Source organism: Taudactylus pleione, unplaced genomic scaffold (assembly GCF_031769625.1).
Source record: "Taudactylus pleione unplaced genomic scaffold, aTauple2 ptg000587l, whole genome shotgun sequence".
NCBI lineage: Eukaryota > Metazoa > Chordata > Amphibia > Anura > Myobatrachidae > Taudactylus > Taudactylus pleione.
Genome location: NW_028284989.1, coordinates 4,300,937 through 4,319,082, shown reverse-complemented (window position 1 = coordinate 4,319,082; position 18,146 = coordinate 4,300,937).

Sequence of the window (18,146 nt, the reverse complement as noted above, 5' to 3'; positions counted from 1 at the left end):
CTGGAGCTTAAACATGGATGCCTCGCCGCAGAATCTTCCATGCTCTCCTGGAGCTTAAACAGGGATGCCTCGCTCACAGAATCTTCCATGCTCTCCAGGAGCTTAAACATGGATGCCTCACTCGCAGAATCTTCCATGCTCTCTTGGAGCTTAAACAGGGATGCCTCACTCGCAGAATCTTCCATGCTCTCTTGGAGCTTAAACAGGGATGCCTTGCTCGCAGAATCTCCCAAGCTCTCCTGGAGCCCGGGCAGGGATGCCTCGCTCGCAGAATCCTCCATGCTCTCCTGGAGCTTAAACAGGGATGCCTCGCTCACAGAATCTCCCATGCCCTCCTGGAGCCAGGGCAGGGATGCCTCACTCGCAGAATCTGCCATGCTCTCCTGGAGCTCAAACAGGGATGCCTCGCTTGCACAATCTCCCATGCTCTCCAGGAACCCAGGCAGGGAAGCCTCACTCGCAGAATCTCCCATTCTCTCCTGGATCCCGTGCAGGGACGCCTCGCTCACAGAATCTGCCATGCTCTCCTGGAGCTTAAACAGGGATGCCTCGCTTGCAGAATTTCCAATGCTCTCCTGGAGCCCGGGCAGGGACGCCTCACTTGCACAATCTTCCATGATCTCCTGGAGCCTTGGTCAGGCTGCATTGCTCGCAGGATCTACCATGCTCTCCTGGAGCTTAAACAGGGGTGCCTTGCTCGCAGAATCTCCCATGCCCTCCTTGAGCCTTGGCCAGGCTGCATTGCTCGCAGAATCTCCCATGCTCTCCTGGAGCCCGGGCAAGGATGCCTCACTCGCAGAATCTGTCATGCTCTCCTGGAGCTCAAACAGGGATGCCTCGCTCACACAATCTCCCATGCTCGCCTGGAGCCCAGGCAGGGATGCCTCGCTCCTCTCCTGGAGCTTAAACAGGGATGACTCTCTCGCAGAATCTCCCATGCTCTCCTGGAGCCCTGGCCAGGCTGTGTTGCTCGCTGAATCATGCATGCCTGTCCTGGAGCCCTGGCAGGGACACCTAGTCCACACGGATCTCTTCCTGGCTCTCTCTCTCACCTCTTTGCCATTTGTGAATCCGCCCGAGGAATTCCCCCAGACGTCACGGCATTGCTGCTGCACGCCACTTTTTGCGGGGGCAACGGCAGATTTTACCTGACCTCCTGGAACTGCGTCCTGGCATTGGGCCCATTTTCAAAACCTCATCGAGACTTCCGGAGGTTGCAGTTCCCCTGTCTGGCCGGAATACCTCGCTAGCAGAATCTCCCATGCACTCCTGGAGCCCTGGGCCAGGCTGTGTTGCTCGCAGAATATCCCATGCTCTCCTGGAGCCCGGGCAGGGATGCCTCGCTCACACAATCTCACATGCTCTCCTGGAGCTTAAACAGGGATGCCTCGCTCGCAGAATCTCCCATGCTCTCCTGGAGCTTAAACAGGGATGCCTCGCTCGCAGAATCTCCCATGCTCTCCTGGATCCCGTGCAGGGATGCCTCGCTCGCAGAATCTTCCATGCTCTCCTGGAGCCCAGACAGGGATGCCTCGCTCGCAGAATCTCCCATGCTCTCCTGGAACCCGGGCAGGGAAGCCTCACTCGCACAATCTCCCATGTTCTCCTGGAGCCCGGGCAGGGATGCCTTGCTCGCACAATCTCCCATGGTCTCCTGGATCCCGGGCAGGGACGCCTCCCTCGCAGAATCTTCCATGCTCTCCTGGAGCTCAAACAGGGATGCCTCGCTCGCAGAATCTCCCATGCTCTCCTGGATCCCGGGCAGGGATGCCTCGCTTACAGAATCTCCCATGTTCTCCTGGAGCCCTGGCAGGGATGCATCGCTCGCACAATCTCCCATGCTCTCCTGGAGCTCAAACAGGGATGCCTCGCTCGCAGAATCTTCCATGCTCTCTTGGAGCTCAAACAGGGATGCCTCGCTCGCAGAATATCCCATGCTCTCCTGGAGCCAGGGCAGGGATGCCTCGCTCGCAGAATCTTCCATGCTCTCCTGGAGCTTAAACAAGGATGCCTCGCTCGCAGAATCTTCCATGCTCTCCAGGAACCCAGGCAGGCACGCCACGCTCGCAGAATCTTCCATGCTCTCCTGGAGCTTAAACATGGATCCTCGCTCACAGAATCTTCCATGCTCTCTTGGAGCTTAAACAGGGATGCCTCGCTCGCAGAATCTCCCATGCTCTCCTGGAGCCCAAACAGGGATGCCTCGCTCGCAGAATCTTCCATGCTCTCCTGGAGCCCGGGCAGGGATGCCTCGCTCGCACAATCTCCCATGCCCTTCTGGAGCCTTGGCCAGGCTGCAATGCTCGCAGAATCTCCCATGTTCTACTGGAGCCCGGGCAGGGAAGCCTCGCTCGCACAATCTCCCATGGTCTCCTGGATCCCGGGCAGGGATGCCTCGCTCGCAGAATCTCCCATGCTCTCCTGGATCCCGTGCAGGGATGCCTCACTCGCAGAATCTTCCATGCTCTCTTGGAGCTTAAACAGGTATGCCTCGCTCGCAGAATCTCCCATGCTCTCCTGGAGCCCGGGCAGGGATGCCTCGCTCGCAGAATCTTCCATGCTCTCCTGGAGCTCAAACAGGGACGCCTCGCTCGCAGAATCTTCATTGCTCTCCTGGAGCTTAAACATGGATGCCTCGCTCGCAGAATCTCCCATGCTCTCCTGGAGCCCTGGCCAGGCTGTGTTGCTCGCTGAATTTTGCATGCCTGTCCTGGAGCCCTGGCTGGGACACCTAGTCCACACGGATCTCTTCCTGGCTCTCTCTCTCACCTCTTTGCCATTTGTGAATCCGCCCGAGGAATTCCCCCAGACGTCACGGCATTGCTGCTGCGCGCCACTTTTTGCTGGGGCAACGGCGGACTTTACCTGACCTCCTGGAACTGCGTTCCGGCATTGGGCCCATTTTCAAAACCTCATCGGGACTTCCGGAGGTTGCAGTTCCCCTGTCTGGCCGGAATACCTCGCTAGCAGAATCTCACATGCACTCCTGGAGCCCTGGCCAGGCTGTGTTGCTCGCAGAATCTCCAATGCTCTCCTGGAGCCCGGGCAGGGATGCCTCGCTCACAAAATCTCACATGCTCTCCTGGAGCTTAAACAGGGATGCCTCGCTCGGAGAATCTCCCTTTCTCTCCTGGATCCCGTGCAGGGACGCCTCGCTTGCAGAATCTGCCATGCTCTCCTGGAGCTTAAACAGGGATGCCTCACTCGCAGAATCTTCCATGCTCTCTTGGAGCTTAAACAGGGATGCCTCACTTGCAGAGTCTCCCATGCCCTCCTCGAGCCTTGGCCAGGCTGCAATGCTCGCAGAATCTCCCATGTTCTACTAGAGCCCGGGCAGGGAAGCCTCGCTCGCACAATCTCCCATGCTCTCCTGGAACCTGGGCAGGGATGCCTCGCTCGCATTATCTTCCATGCTCTCCTGGAGCTCAAACAGGGATGCCTCACTTGCACAATCTTCCATGCTCTCCTGGAGCCTTGGCCAGGCTGCATTGCTCACAGAATCTCCCATGCTCTCCTTGAGCCCGGGCAAGGATGCCTCACTCGCAGAATCTGTCATGCTCTCCTGGAGCTCAAATGGGGATGCCTCGCTCGCAGAATCTCCCATGCTCTCCTGGAGCCCTGGCCAGGCTGTGTTGCTCGCTGAATTTTGCATGCCTGTCCTGGAGCCCTTGCTGGGACACCTAGTCCACACGGATCTCTTCCTGGCTCTCTCTCTCACCTCTTTGCCATTTGTGAATCCGCCCGAGGAATTCCCCCAGACGTCACGGCATTGCTGCTGCGTGCCACTTTTTGCGGGGGCAACGGCGGATTTTACCCGACCTCCTGGAACTGCATCCCGGCATTGGGCCCATTTTCAAAACCTCATCGGGACTTCCAGAGGTTGCAGTTCCCCTGTCTGGCCGGAATACCTCGCTAGCAGAATCTCACATACACTCCTGGAGCCCTGGCCAGGCTGTGTTGCTCGCAGAATCTCCAATGCTCTCCTGGAGCCCGGGCAGGGATGCCTCGCTCGCTGAATTTTTTCCATGCTCTCCTGGGGCCTTGGCAAGGCTGCATAGCTCGCAGAATCTGCCATGCTCTCCTGGAGCTTAAACAGGGACACCTTGCTCACACAATCTCCCATGGTCTCCTGGAGCCCGGGCAGGTATGCCTCGCTCGCACAATCTCAAATGGTCTCCTGGATCCCGGGCAGGGATGCCTCGCTCGCAGAATCTTCCATGCTCTCCTGGAGCTCAATCAGGGATGCCTCGCTCGCAGAATCTTCCATGCTCTCTTGGAGCTTAAACAGGGATGCCTCGCTCGCAGAATCTCCCATGCTCTCCTGGAGCCCGGGCAGGGATGCCTCGCTTGCACAATCTCCCATGCTCTTATGGAGCCTTGGCAGGGATGCCTTGCTCGTACAATCTCCCATGCTCTCCTGGAGCCTTGGCCAGGCTGCATTGCTCGCAGAATCTACCATGCTCTCCTGGAGCCAAGGCAGGGATGCCTCACTTGCAGAATCTCCCATGCTCTCCTGGAGCCAGGGCAGGGATGCCTCGATTGCAGAATCTCCCATGGTCTCCTGGATCCCAGGCAGGGATGCCTCGCTTGCATTATCTTCCATGCTCTCCTGGAGCTCAAACAGGGATGCCTCGCTCGCAGAATCTCCCATGCTCTCCTGGAGCCCAGGCAGGGATGCCTCGCTCGCAGAATCTTCCATGCTCTCCTGCAGCTTAAACAGGGATGCCTCGCTCACAGAACCTCATATGCTCTCCTGGATCCCGGGCAGGAACGCCTCGCTCGCACAATCTCACATCCTCTCCTGGAGCCCGGGCAGGGATGCCTCACTCACAGAATCTGCTATGCTCTCCTGGAGCTCAATCAGGGATGCCTCGCTCGCACAATCTCCCATGCTCTCCTGGAGCTTAAACATGGATGCCTCGCCGCAGAATCTTCCATGCTCTCCTGGAGCTTAAACAGGGATGCCTCGCTCACAGAATCTTCCATGCTCTCCAGGAGCTTAAACATGGATGCCTCACTCGCAGAATCTTCCATGCTCTCTTGGAGCTTAAACAGGGATGCCTCACTCGCAGAATCTTCCATGCTCTCTTGGAGCTTAAACAGGGATGCCTTGCTCGCAGAATCTCCCAAGCTCTCCTGGAGCCCGGGCAGGGATGCCTCGCTCGCAGAATCCTCCATGCTCTCCTGGAGCTTAAACAGGGATGCCTCGCTCACAGAATCTCCCATGCCCTCCTGGAGCCAGGGCAGGGATGCCTCACTCGCAGAATCTGCCATGCTCTCCTGGAGCTCAAACAGGGATGCCTCGCTTGCACAATCTCCCATGCTCTCCAGGAACCCAGGCAGGGAAGCCTCACTCGCACAATCTCCAATGCTCTCCTGGAGCCCGGGCAGGGATGCCTCGCTCGCACAATCTCACATGCTCTCCTGGAGCTTAAACAGGGATGCCTCGCTCGCAGAATCTCCCATTCTCTCCTGGATCCCGTGCAGGGACGCCTCGCTCACAGAATCTGCCATGCTCTCCTGGAGCTTAAACAGGGATGCCTCGCTTGCAGAATTTCCAATGCTCTCCTGGAGCCCGGGCAGGGACGCCTCACTTGCACAATCTTCCATGATCTCCTGGAGCCTTGGTCAGGCTGCATTGCTCGCAGGATCTACCATGCTCTCCTGGAGCTTAAACAGGGGTGCCTTGCTCGCAGAATCTCCCATGCCCTCCTTGAGCCTTGGCCAGGCTGCATTGCTCGCAGAATCTCCCATGCTCTCCTGGAGCCCGGGCAAGGATGCCTCACTCGCAGAATCTGTCATGCTCTCCTGGAGCTCAAACAGGGATGCCTCGCTCACACAATCTCCCATGCTCGCCTGGAGCCCAGGCAGGGATGCCTCGCTCCTCTCCTGGAGCTTAAACAGGGATGACTCTCTCGCAGAATCTCCCATGCTCTCCTGGAGCCCTGGCCAGGCTGTGTTGCTCGCTGAATCATGCATGCCTGTCCTGGAGCCCTGGCAGGGACACCTAGTCCACACGGATCTCTTCCTGGCTCTCTCTCTCACCTCTTTGCCATTTGTGAATCCGCCCGAGGAATTCCCCCAGACGTCACGGCATTGCTGCTGCACGCCACTTTTTGCGGGGGCAACGGCAGATTTTACCTGACCTCCTGGAACTGCGTCCTGGCATTGGGCCCATTTTCAAAACCTCATCGAGACTTCCGGAGGTTGCAGTTCCCCTGTCTGGCCGGAATACCTCGCTAGCAGAATCTCCCATGCACTCCTGGAGCCCTGGGCCAGGCTGTGTTGCTCGCAGAATATCCCATGCTCTCCTGGAGCCTGGGCAGGGATGCCTCGCTCACACAATCTCACATGCTCTCCTGGAGCTTAAACAGGGATGCCTCGCTCGCAGAATCTCCCATGCTCTCCTGGATCCCGGGCAGGGATGCCTCGCTCGCACAATCTCCCATGGTCTCCTGGATCCCGGGCAGGGATGCCTCGCTCGCACAATCTCCCATGGTCTCCTGGATCCCGGGCAGGGACGCCTCCCTCGCAGAATCTTCCATGCTCTCCTGGAGCTCAAACAGGGATGCCTCGCTCGCAGAATCTCCCATGCTCTCCTGGATCCCGGGCAGGGATGCCTCGCTTACAGAATCTCCCATGTTCTCCTGGAGCCCTGGCAGGGATGCATCGCTCGCACAATCTCCCATGCTCTCCTGGAGCTCAAACAGGGATGCCTCGCTCGCAGAATCTTCCATGCTCTCTTGGAGCTCAAACAGGGATGCCTCGCTCGCAGAATATCCCATGCTCTCCTGGAGCCAGGGCAGGGATGCCTCGCTCGCAGAATCTTCCATGCTCTCCTGGAGCTTAAACAAGGATGCCTCGCTCGCAGAATCTTCCATGCTCTCCTGGAACCCAGGCAGGCACGCCACGCTCGCAGAATCTTCCATGCTCTCCTGGAGCTTAAACATGGATCCTCGCTCACAGAATCTTCCATGCTCTCTTGGAGCTTAAACAGGGATGCCTCGCTCGCAGAATCTCCCATGCTCTCCTGGAGCCCAAACAGGGATGCCTCGCTCGCAGAATCTTCCATGCTCTCCTGGAGCCCGGGCAGGGATGCCTCGCTCGCACAATCTCCCATGCCCTTCTGGAGCCTTGGCCAGGCTGCAATGCTCGCAGAATCTCCCATGTTCTACTGGAGCCCGGGCAGGGAAGCCTCGCTCGCACAATCTCCCATGGTCTCCTGGATCCCGGGCAGGGATGCCTCGCTCGCAGAATCTCCCATGCTCTCCTGGATCCCGTGCAGGGATGCCTCACTCGCAGAATCTTCCATGCTCTCTTGGAGCTTAAACAGGTATGCCTCGCTCGCAGAATCTCCCATGCTCTCCTGGAGCCCGGGCAGGGATGCCTCGCTCGCAGAATCTTCCATGCTCTCCTGGAGCTCAAACAGGGACGCCTCGCTCGCAGAATCTTCATTGCTCTCCTGGAGCTTAAACATGGATGCCTCGCTCGCAGAATCTCCCATGCTCTCCTGGAGCCCTGGCCAGGCTGTGTTGCTCGCTGAATTTTGCATGCCTGTCCTGGAGCCCTGGCTGGGACACCTAGTCCACACGGATCTCTTCCTGGCTCTCTCTCTCACCTCTTTGCCATTTGTGAATCCGCCCGAGGAATTCCCCCAGACGTCACGGCATTGCTGCTGCGCGCCACTTTTTGCTGGGGCAACGGCGGACTTTACCTGACCTCCTGGAACTGCGTTCCGGCATTGGGCCCATTTTCAAAACCTCATCGGGACTTCCGGAGGTTGCAATTCCCCTGTCTGGCCGGAATACCTCGCTAGCAGAATCTCACATGCACTCCTGGAGCCCTGGCCAGGCTGTGTTGCTCGCAGAATCTCCAATGCTCTCCTGGATCCCGTGCAGGGACGCCTCGCTTGCAGAATCTGCCATGCTCTCCTGGAGCTTAAACAGGGATGCCTCACTTGCAGAATCTCCCATGCCCTCCTCGAGCCTTGGCCAGGCTGCAATGCTCGCAGAATCTCCCATGTTCTACTAGAGCCCGGGCAGGGAAGCCTCGCTCGCACAATCTCCCATGCTCTCCTGGAACCTGGGCAGGGATGCCTCGCTCGCATTATCTTCCATGCTCTCCTGGAGCTCAAACAGGGATGCCTCACTTGCACAATCTTCCATGCTCTCCTGGAGCCTTGGCCAGGCTGCATTGCTCACAGAATCTCCCATGCTCTCCTTGAGCCCGGGCAAGGATGCCTCACTCGCAGAATCTGTCATGCTCTCCTGGAGCTCAAACGGGGAATGCCTCGCTCGCAGAATCTCCCATGCTCTCCTGGAGCACTGGCCAGGCTGTGTTGCTCGCTGAATTTTGCATGCCTGTCCTGGAGCCCTTGCTGGGACACCTAGTCCACACGGATCTCTTCCTGGCTCTCTCTCTCACCTCTTTGCCATTTGTGAATCCGCCCGAGGAATTCCCCCAGACGTCACGGCATTGCTGCTGCGTGCCACTTTTTGCGGGGGCAACGGCGGATTTTACCCGACCTCCTGGAACTGCGTCCCGGCATTGGGCCCATTTTCAAAACCTCATCGGGACTTCCAGAGGTTGCAGTTCCCCTGTCTGGCCGGAATACCTCGCTAGCAGAATCTCACATACACTCCTGGAGCCCTGGCCAGGCTGTGTTGCTCGCAGAATCTCCAATGCTCTCCTGGAGCCCGGGCAGGGATGCCTCGCTCGCTGAATTTTTTCCATGCTCTCCTGGGGCCTTGGCAAGGCTGCATAGCTCGCAGAATCTGCCATGCTCTCCTGGAGCTTAAACAGGGACACCTTGCTCACACAATCTCCCATGGTCTCCTGGAGCCCGGGCAGGTATGCCTCGCTCGCACAATCTCAAATGGTCTCCTGGATCCCAGGCAAGGATGCCTCGCTCGCAGAATCTTCCATGCTCTCCTGGAGCTCAATCAGGGATGCCTCGCTCGCAGAATCTTCCATGCTCTCTTGGAGCTTAAACAGGGATGCCTCGCTCGCAGAATCTCCCATGCTCTCCTGGAGCCCGGGCAGGGATGCCTCGCTTGCACAATCTCCCATGCTCTTATGGAGCCTTGGCAGGGATGCCTTGCTCGTACAATCTCCCATGCTCTCCTGGAGCCTTGGCCAGGCTGCATTGCTCGCAGAATCTACCATGCTCTCCTGGAGCCAAGGCAGGGATGCCTCACTTGCAGAATCTCCCATGCTCTCCTGGAGCCAGGGCAGGGATGCCTCGATTGCAGAATCTCCCATGGTCTCCTGGATCCCGGGCAGGGATGCCTCGCTCGCATTATCTTCCATGCTCTCCTGGAGCTCAAACAGGGATGCCTCGCTCGCAGAATCTTCATTGCTCTCCTGGAGCTTAAACATGGATGCCTCGCTCGCAGAATCTTCCATGCTCTCTTGGAGCTTAAACAGGGATGCCTCGCTCGCAGAATCTCCCATGCTCTCCTGGAGCCCGGGCAGGGATGCCTCGCTCGCAGAATCTTCCATGCTCTCCTGGAGCTTAAACAGGGATGCCTCGCTTGCAGAATCTCCCATGCTCTCCTGGTGCCCAGACAGGGATGCCTCGCTCGCACAATCTCCCATGCTCTCCTGGAACCTGGGCAGGGAAGCCTCACTTGCACAATCTCCCATGCTCTCCTGGAGCCAAGGCAGGGATGCCTCACTTGCACAATCTTCCATGCTCTACTAGAGCCTTGGCCAGGCTGCATTGCTCGCAGAATCTACCATGCTCTCCTATAGCTTAAACAGGGATGCCTCACTTGCAGAATCTCCCATGTTCTCCTGGAGCCCGGGCAGGGATGCCTCGCTCGCAGAATCTTCCATGCTCTCCTGGAGCCCGGGCAGGGATGCCTCGCTTGCAGAATCTCCCATGTTCTCCTGGAGCCCGGGCAGGGATGCCTCGCTCGCAGAATCTCCAATGCTCTCCTGGAGCCAAGGCAGGGATGCCTCGCTCGCACAATCTCACATGCTCTCCTGGAGCTTAAACAGGGATGCCTCGCTCGCAGAATCTCCCATGCTCTCCTTGATTCCGGGCAGGGAGGCCGCGCTCGCTGAATTTTTTCCATGCTCTCCTGGGGCCTTGGCAAGGCTGCATAGCTCGCAGAATCTGCCATGCTCTCCTGGAGCTTAAACAGGGACACCTTGCTCACACAATCTCCCATGCTCTCCTGTTACCCGGGCAGGGAAGCCTCACTCGCACAATCTCCCATGCTCTCCTGGAGCCAAGGCAGGGATACCTCACTTGCACAATCTTCCATGATCTCCTGGAGCCTTGGCCAGGCTGCATTGCTCGCAGAATCTTCCATGCTCTCTTGGAGCTTAAACAGGGATGCCTCGCTCGCAGAATCTCCCATGCTCTCCATGAGCCCGGGCAGGGATGCCTCGCTCGCAGAATCTTCCATGCTCTCCTGGAGCTTAAACAGGGATGCCTCGCTTGCAGAATCTCCCATGTTCTCCTGGAGCCCGGGCAGGGATGCCTCACTCGCAGAATCTGCCATGCTCTCCTGGAGCTCAAACAGTGATGCCTCGCTCGCACAATCTCCCATGCTCTCCTGGAGCCAAGGCAGGGATGCCTCACTTGCACAATCTTCCATGCTCTCCTGGAGCCTTGGCCAGGCTGCATTGCTCGCAGAATCTACCATGCTCTCCTGGAGCTTAAACAGGGATGCCTCACTTGCAGAATCTCCAATGTTCTCCTGGAGCCCGGGCAGGGATGCTACGCCCGCACAATCTCCCATGGTCTCCTGGATCCCGGGCAGGGACGCCTCGCTCGCAGAATCTTCCATGCTCTCCAGGAGCTTAAACATGGATGCCTCGCTCGCAGAATCTCCCATGCTCTCCTGGAGCCCGGGCAGGGATGCCTCACTTGCAGAATCTTCCATGCTCACCTGGATCCCGGGCAGGGATGCCTCGCTTGCAGAATCTCCCATGTTCTCCTGGAGCCCGGGCAGGGATGCCTCGCTCGCACAATCTCCCATGGTCTCCTGGATCCCGGGCAGGGATGCCTCGCTTGCATTATCTTCCATGCTCTCCTGGAGCTCAAACAGGGATGCCTCGCTCGCAGAATCTACATTGCTCTCCAGGAGCTTAAACATGGATGCCTCACTCGCAGAATCTTCCATGCTCTCTTGGAGCTCAAACAGGGATGCCTCGCTCGCAGAATCTTCCATGCTCTCCAGGAGCTTAAACAGGGATGCCTCGCTCGCAGAATCTCCCAAGCTCTCCTGGAGCCCGGGCAGGGATGCCTCGCTAGCAGAATCTTCCATGCTCTCCTGGAGCTTAAACAGGGATGCCTCGCTCGCACAATCTCCCATGCTCTCCTGGAACCCGGGCAGGGAAGCCTCACTCGCAGAATCTTCCATGCTCTCCTGGAGCACAAACAGGGATGCCTCACTCGCAGAATCTTCCATGCTCTCCTGGAGCTTAAACAGGGATGCCTCGCTCGCAGAATCTCCCAAGCTCTCCTGGAGCCCGGGCAGGGATGCCTCGCTAGCAGAATCTTCCATGCTCTCCTGGAGCTTAAACAGGGATGCCTCGCTTGCAGAATCTCCCATGCTCTCCTGGAGCCCGGGCAGGGATGCCTCATTTGCAGAATCTCCCATGTTCTCCTGGAGCCCGGGCAGGGATGCCTCGCTCGCACAATCTCCCATGCCCTCCTGGAGCCCAGGCAGGGATGCCTCGCTCCTCTCCTGGAGCTTAAACACGGATGACTCGCTCGCTGAATCTCCCATGCTCTCCTGGAGCCCTGGCCAGGCTGTGTTGCTCGCTGAATCTTGCATGCCTGTCCTGGAGCCCTGGCAGGGACACCTAGTCCATACGGATCTCTTCCTGGCTCTCTCTCTCACCTCTTTGCCATTTGTGAATCCGCCCGAGGAATTCCCCCAGACGTCACGGCATTGCTGCTGCGCGCCACTTTTTGCGGGGGCAACGGCAGATTTTACCTGACCTCCTGGAACTGCATCCCGGCATTGGGCCCATTTTCAAAACCTCATCGAGACTTCCGGAGGTTGCAGTTCCCCTGTCTGGCCGGAATACCTCGCTAGCAGAATCTCACATGCACTCCTGGAGCCCTGGCCAGGCTGTGTTGCTCACAGAATATCCCATGCTCTCCTGGAGCCCGGGCAGGGATGCCTCGCTCGCACAATCTCACATGCTCTCCTGGAGATTAAACAGGGATGCCTCGCTCACAGAATCTCCCATGCTCTCCTGGATCCCGTGCAGGGATGCCTCGCTCGCAGAATCTCCCATGGTCTCCTGGATCCCGGGCAGGGATGCCTCGCTCGCAGAATCTTCCATGCTCTCCTGGTGCTTAAACAGGGATGCCTCACTTGCAGAATCTCCCATGCTCTCCTGGAGCCCGGGCAGGGACGCCTCACTTGCACAATCATCCATGATCTCCTGGAGCCTTGGTCAGGCTGCATTGCTCGCAGGATCTACCATGCTCTCCTTGAGCTTAAACAGGGATGCCTCGCTCACAGAATCTCCCATGCCCTCCTGGAGCCAGGGCAGGGATGCCTCACTCGCAGAATCTACATTGCTCTCCAGGAGCTTAAACATGGTTGCCTCGCTCGCAGAATCTTCCATGCTCTCTTGGAGCTTAAACAAGAATGCCTCGCTCGCAGAATCTCCCATGCTCTCCTGGAGCCCGGGCAGGGATGCCTCACTTGCAGAATCTTCCATGCTGTCCTGGAGCTTAAACAGGGATGCCTCGCTTGCAGAATCTCCCATGCTCTCCTGGAGCCCGGGCAGGGATGCCTCGATTGCAGAATCTCCCATGGTCTCCTGGATCCCGGGCAGGGATGCCTCGCTTGCATTATCTTCCATGCTCTCCTGGAGCTCAAACAGGGATGCCTCGCTCGCAGAATCTCCCATGCTCTCCTGGAGCCCAGGCAGGGATGCCTCGCTCGCAGAATCTTCCATGCTCTCCTGCAGCTTAAACAGGGATGCCTCGCTCACAGAACCTCATATGCTCTCCTGGATCCCGGGCAGGAACGCCTCGCTCGCACAATCTCACATCCTCTCCTGGAGCCCGGGCAGGGATGCCTCACTCACAGAATCTGCTATGCTCTCCTGGAGCTCAATCAGGGATGCCTCGCTCGCACAATCTCCCATGCTCTCCTGGAGCTTAAACATGGATGCCTCGCCGCAGAATCTTCCATGCTCTCCTGGAGCTTAAACAGGGATGCCTCGCTCACAGAATCTTCCATGCTCTCCAGGAGCTTAAACATGGATGCCTCACTCGCAGAATCTTCCATGCTCTCTTGGAGCTTAAACAGGGATGCCTCGCTCGCAGAATCTTCCATGCTCTCTTGGAGCTTAAACAGGGATGCCTTGCTCGCAGAATCTCCCAAGCTCTCCTGGAGCCCGGGCAGGGATGCCTCGCTCGCAGAATCCTCCATGCTCTCCTGGAGCTTAAACAGGGATGCCTCGCTCACAGAATCTCCCATGCCCTCCTGGAGCCAGGGCAGGGATGCCTCACTCGCAGAATCTGCCATGCTCTCCTGGAGCTCAAACAGGGATGCCTCGCTTGCACAATCTCCCATGCTCTCCAGGAACCCAGGCAGGGAAGCCTCACTCGCACAATCTCCAATGCTCTCCTGGAGCCCGGGCAGGGATGCCTCGCTCGCACAATCTCACATGCTCTCCTGGAGCTTAAACAGGGATGCCTCGCTCGCAGAATCTCCCATTCTCTCCTGGATCCCGTGCAGGGACGCCTCGCTCACAGAATCTGCCATGCTCTCCTGGAGCTTAAACAGGGATGCCTCGCTTGCAGAATTTCCAATGCTCTCCTGGAGCCCGGGCAGGGACGCCTCACTTGCACAATCTTCCATGATCTCCTGGAGCCTTGGTCAGGCTGCATTGCTCGCAGGATCTACCATGCTCTCCTGGAGCTTAAACAGGGGTGCCTTGCTCGCAGAATCTCCCATGCCCTCCTTGAGCCTTGGCCAGGCTGCATTGCTCGCAGAATCTCCCATGCTCTCCTGGAGCCCGGGCAAGGATGCCTCACTCGCAGAATCTGTCATGCTCTCCTGGAGCTCAAACAGGGATGCCTCGCTCACACAATCTCCCATGCTCGCCTGGAGCCCAGGCAGGGATGCCTCGCTCCTCTCCTGGAGCTTAAACAGGGATGCCTCGCTCGCAGAATCTCCCATGCTCTCCTGGATCCCGTGCAGGGATGCCTCGCTCGCAGAATCTTCCATGCTCTCCTGGAGCTTAAACAGGGATGCCTCGCTCGCAGAATCTCCCATGCTCTCCTGGATCCCGTGCAGGGATGCCTCGCTCGCAGAATCTTCCATGCTCTCCTGGAGCCCAGACAGGGATGCCTCGCTCGCAGAATCTCCCATGCTCTCCTGGAGCCCAGACAGGGATGCCTCACTCGCACAATCTCCCATGCTCTCCTGGAACCCGGGCAGGGAAGCCTCACTCGCACAATCTCCCATGTTCTCCTGGAGCCCGGGCAGGGATGCCTCGCTCGCACAATCTCCCATGGTCTCCTGGATCCCGGGCAGGGACGCCTCCCTCGCAGAATCTTCCATGCTCTCCTGGAGCTCAAACAGGGATGCCTCGCTCGCAGAATCTCCCATGCTCTTCTGGATCCCGGGCAGGGATGCCTCGCTTACAGAATCTCCCATGTTCTCCTGGAGCCCTGGCAGGGATGCATCGCTCGCACAATCTCCCATGCTCTCCTGGAGCTCAAACAGGGATGCCTCGCTCGCAGAATCTTCCATGCTCTCTTGGAGCTCAAACAGGGATGCCTCGCTCGCAGAATATCCCATGCTCTCCTGGAGCCAGGGCAGGGATGCCTCACTCGCAGAATCTTCCATGCTCTCCTGGAGCTTAAACAGGGATGCCTCACTTGCAGAATCTCCCATGCTCTCCTGGAGCCCGGGCAGGGATGCCTCATTTGCAGAATCTCCCATGTTCTCCTGGAGCCCGGGCAGGGATGCCTCGCTCACACAATCTCACATGCTCTCCTGGAGCTTAAACAGGGATGCCTCGCTCGCAGAATCTCCCATGCTCTCCTGGATCCCGTGCAGGGAGGCCTCACTCGCAAAATCTCCCATGGTCTCCTGGATCCCGGGCAGGGATGCCTCGCTCGCAGAATCTTCCATGCTCTCCTGGAGCTCAAACAGGTACACCTCGCTCGCAGAATCTTCATTGCTCTCCAGGAGCTTAAACATGGATGCCTCGCACGCAGAATCTTCCATGCTCTCTTGGAGCTTAAACAGGGATGCCTCGCTTGCACAATCTCCCATGCTCGGGATGCCTCGCTCGCACAATCTCCCATGCTCTCCTGGAGCTTAAACAGGGATGCCTCGCTTGCAGAATCTCCCATGCTCTCCTGGAGCCCAGACAGGGATGCCTCGCTCGCACAATCTCCCATGCTCTCCTGGAACCTGGGCAGGGAAGCCTCACTTGCACAATCTTCCATGCTCTACTGGAGCCTTGGCCAGGCTGCATTGCTCGCAGAATCTACCATGCTCTCCTGGAGCTTAAACAGGGATGCCTCACTTGCAGAAACTCCCATGCCCTCCTGGAGCCAGGGCAGGGATGCCTCACTCGCAGAATCTACATTGCTCTCCAGGAGCTTAAACATGGTTGCCTCGCTCGCAGAATCTTCCATGCTCTCTTGGAGCTTAAACAAGAATGCCTCGCTCGCAGAATCTCCCATGCTCTCCTGGAGCCCGGGCAGGGATGCCTCACTTGCAGAATCTTCCATGCTGTCCTGGAGCTTAAACAGGGATGCCTCGCTTGCAGAATCTCCCATGCTCTCCTGGAGCCCGGGCAGGGATGCCTCGATTGCAGAATCTCCCATGGTCTCCTGGATCCCGGGCAGGGATGCCTCGCTCGCATTATCTTCCATGCTCTCCTGGAGCTCAAACAGGGATGCCTCGCTCGCAGAATCTCCCATGCTCTCCTGGAGCCCAGGCAGGGATGCCTCACTCGCAGAATCTTCCATGCTCTCCTGCAGCTTAAACAGGGATGCCTCGCTCACAGAACCTCATATGCTCTCCTGGATCCCGGGCAGGAACGCCTCGCTCGCACAATCTCACATGCTCTCCTGGAGCCCGGGCAGGGATGCCTCACTCACAGAATCTGCTATGCTCTCCTGGAGCTCAATCAGGGATGCCTCGCTCGCACAATCTCCCATGCTCTCCTGGAGCTTAAACATGGATGCCTCGCCGCAGAATCTTCCATGCTCTCCTGGAGCTTAAACAGGGATGCCTCGCTCACAGAATCTTCCATGCTCTCCAGGAGCTTAAACATGGATGCCTCACTCGCAGAATCTTCCATGCTCTCTTGGAGCTTAAACAGGGATGCCTCACTCGCAGAATCTTCCATGCTCTCTTGGAGCTTAAACAGGGATGCCTTGCTCGCAGAATCTCCCAAGCTCTCCTGGAGCCCGGGCAGGGATGCCTCGCTCGCAGAATCCTCCATGCTCTCCTGGAGCTTAAACAGGGATGCCTCGCTCACAGAATCTCCCATGCCCTCCTGGAGCCAGGGCAGGGATGCCTCACTCGCAGAATCTGCCATGCTCTCCTGGAGCTCAAACAGGGATGCCTCGCTTGCACAATCTCCCATGCTCTCCAGGAACCCAGGCAGGGAAGCCTCACTCGCAGAATCTCCCATTCTCTCCTGGATCCCGTGCAGGGACGCCTCGCTCACAGAATCTGCCATGCTCTCCTGGAGCTTAAACAGGGATGCCTCGCTTGCAGAATTTCCAATGCTCTCCTGGAGCCCGGGCAGGGACGCCTCACTTACACAATCTTCCATGATCTCCTGGAGCCTTGGTCAGGCTGCATTGCTCGCAGGATCTACCATGATCTCTCCTGGAGCTTAAACAGGGGTGCCTTGCTCGCAGAATCTCCCATGCCCTCCTTGAGCCTTGGCCAGGCTGCATTGCTCGCAGAATCTCCCATGCTCTCCTGGAGCCCGGGCAAGGATGCCTCACTCGCAGAATCTGTCATGCTCTCCTGGAGCTCAAACAGGGATGCCTCGCTCGCACAATCTCCCATGCTCGCCTGGAGCCCAGGCAGGGATGCCTCGCTCCTCTCCTGGAGCTTAAACAGGGATGACTCTCTCGCAGAATCTCCCATGCTCTCCTGGAGCCCTGGCAAGGCTGTGTTGCTCGCTGAATCATGAATGCCTGTCCTGGAGCCCTGGCAGGGACACCTAGTCCACACGGATCTCTTCCTGGCTCTCTCTCTCACCTCTTTGCCATTTGTGAATCCGCCCGAGGAATTCCCCCAGACGTCACGGCATTGCTGCTGCACGCCACTTTTTGCGTGGGCAACGGCAGATTTTACCTGACCTCCTGGAACTGCGTCCTGGCATTGGGCCCATTTTCAAAACCTCATCGAGACTTCCGGAGGTTGCAGTTCCCCTGTCTGGCCGGAATACCTCGCTAGCAGAATCTCCCATGCACTCCTGGAGCCCTGGGCCAGGCTGTGTTGCTCGCAGAATATCCCATGCTCTCCTGGAGCCTGGGCAGGGATGCCTCGCTCACACAATCTCACATGCTCTCCTGGAGCTTAAACAGGGATGCCTCGCTCGCAGAATCTCCCATGCTCTCCTGGATCCCGTGCAGGGATTCCTCGCTCGCAGAATCTTCCATGCTCTCCTGGAGCTTAAACAGGGATGCCTCGCTCGCAGAATCTCCCATGCTCTCCTGGATCCCGTGCAGGGATGCCTCGCTCGCAGAATCTTCCATGCTCTCCTGGAGCCCAGACAGGGATGCCTCGCTCGCAGAATCTCCCATGCTCTCCTGGAGCCCAGACAGGGATGCCTCACTCGCACAATCTCCCATGCTCTCCTGGAACCCAGGCAGGGAAGCCTCACTCGCACAATCTCCCATGTTCTCCTGGAGCCCGGGCAGGGATGCCTCGCTCGCACAATCTCCCATGGTCTCCTGGATCCCGGGCAGGGACGACTCCCTCGCAGAATCTTCCATGCTCTCCTGGAGCTCAAACAGGGATGCCTCGCTCGCAGAATCTCCCATGCTCTCCTGGATCCCGGGCAGGGATGCCTCGCTTACAGAATCTCCCATGTTCTCCTGGAGCCCTGGCAGGGATGCATCGCTCGCACAATCTCCCATGCTCTCCTGGAGCTCAAACAGGGATGCCTCGCTCGCA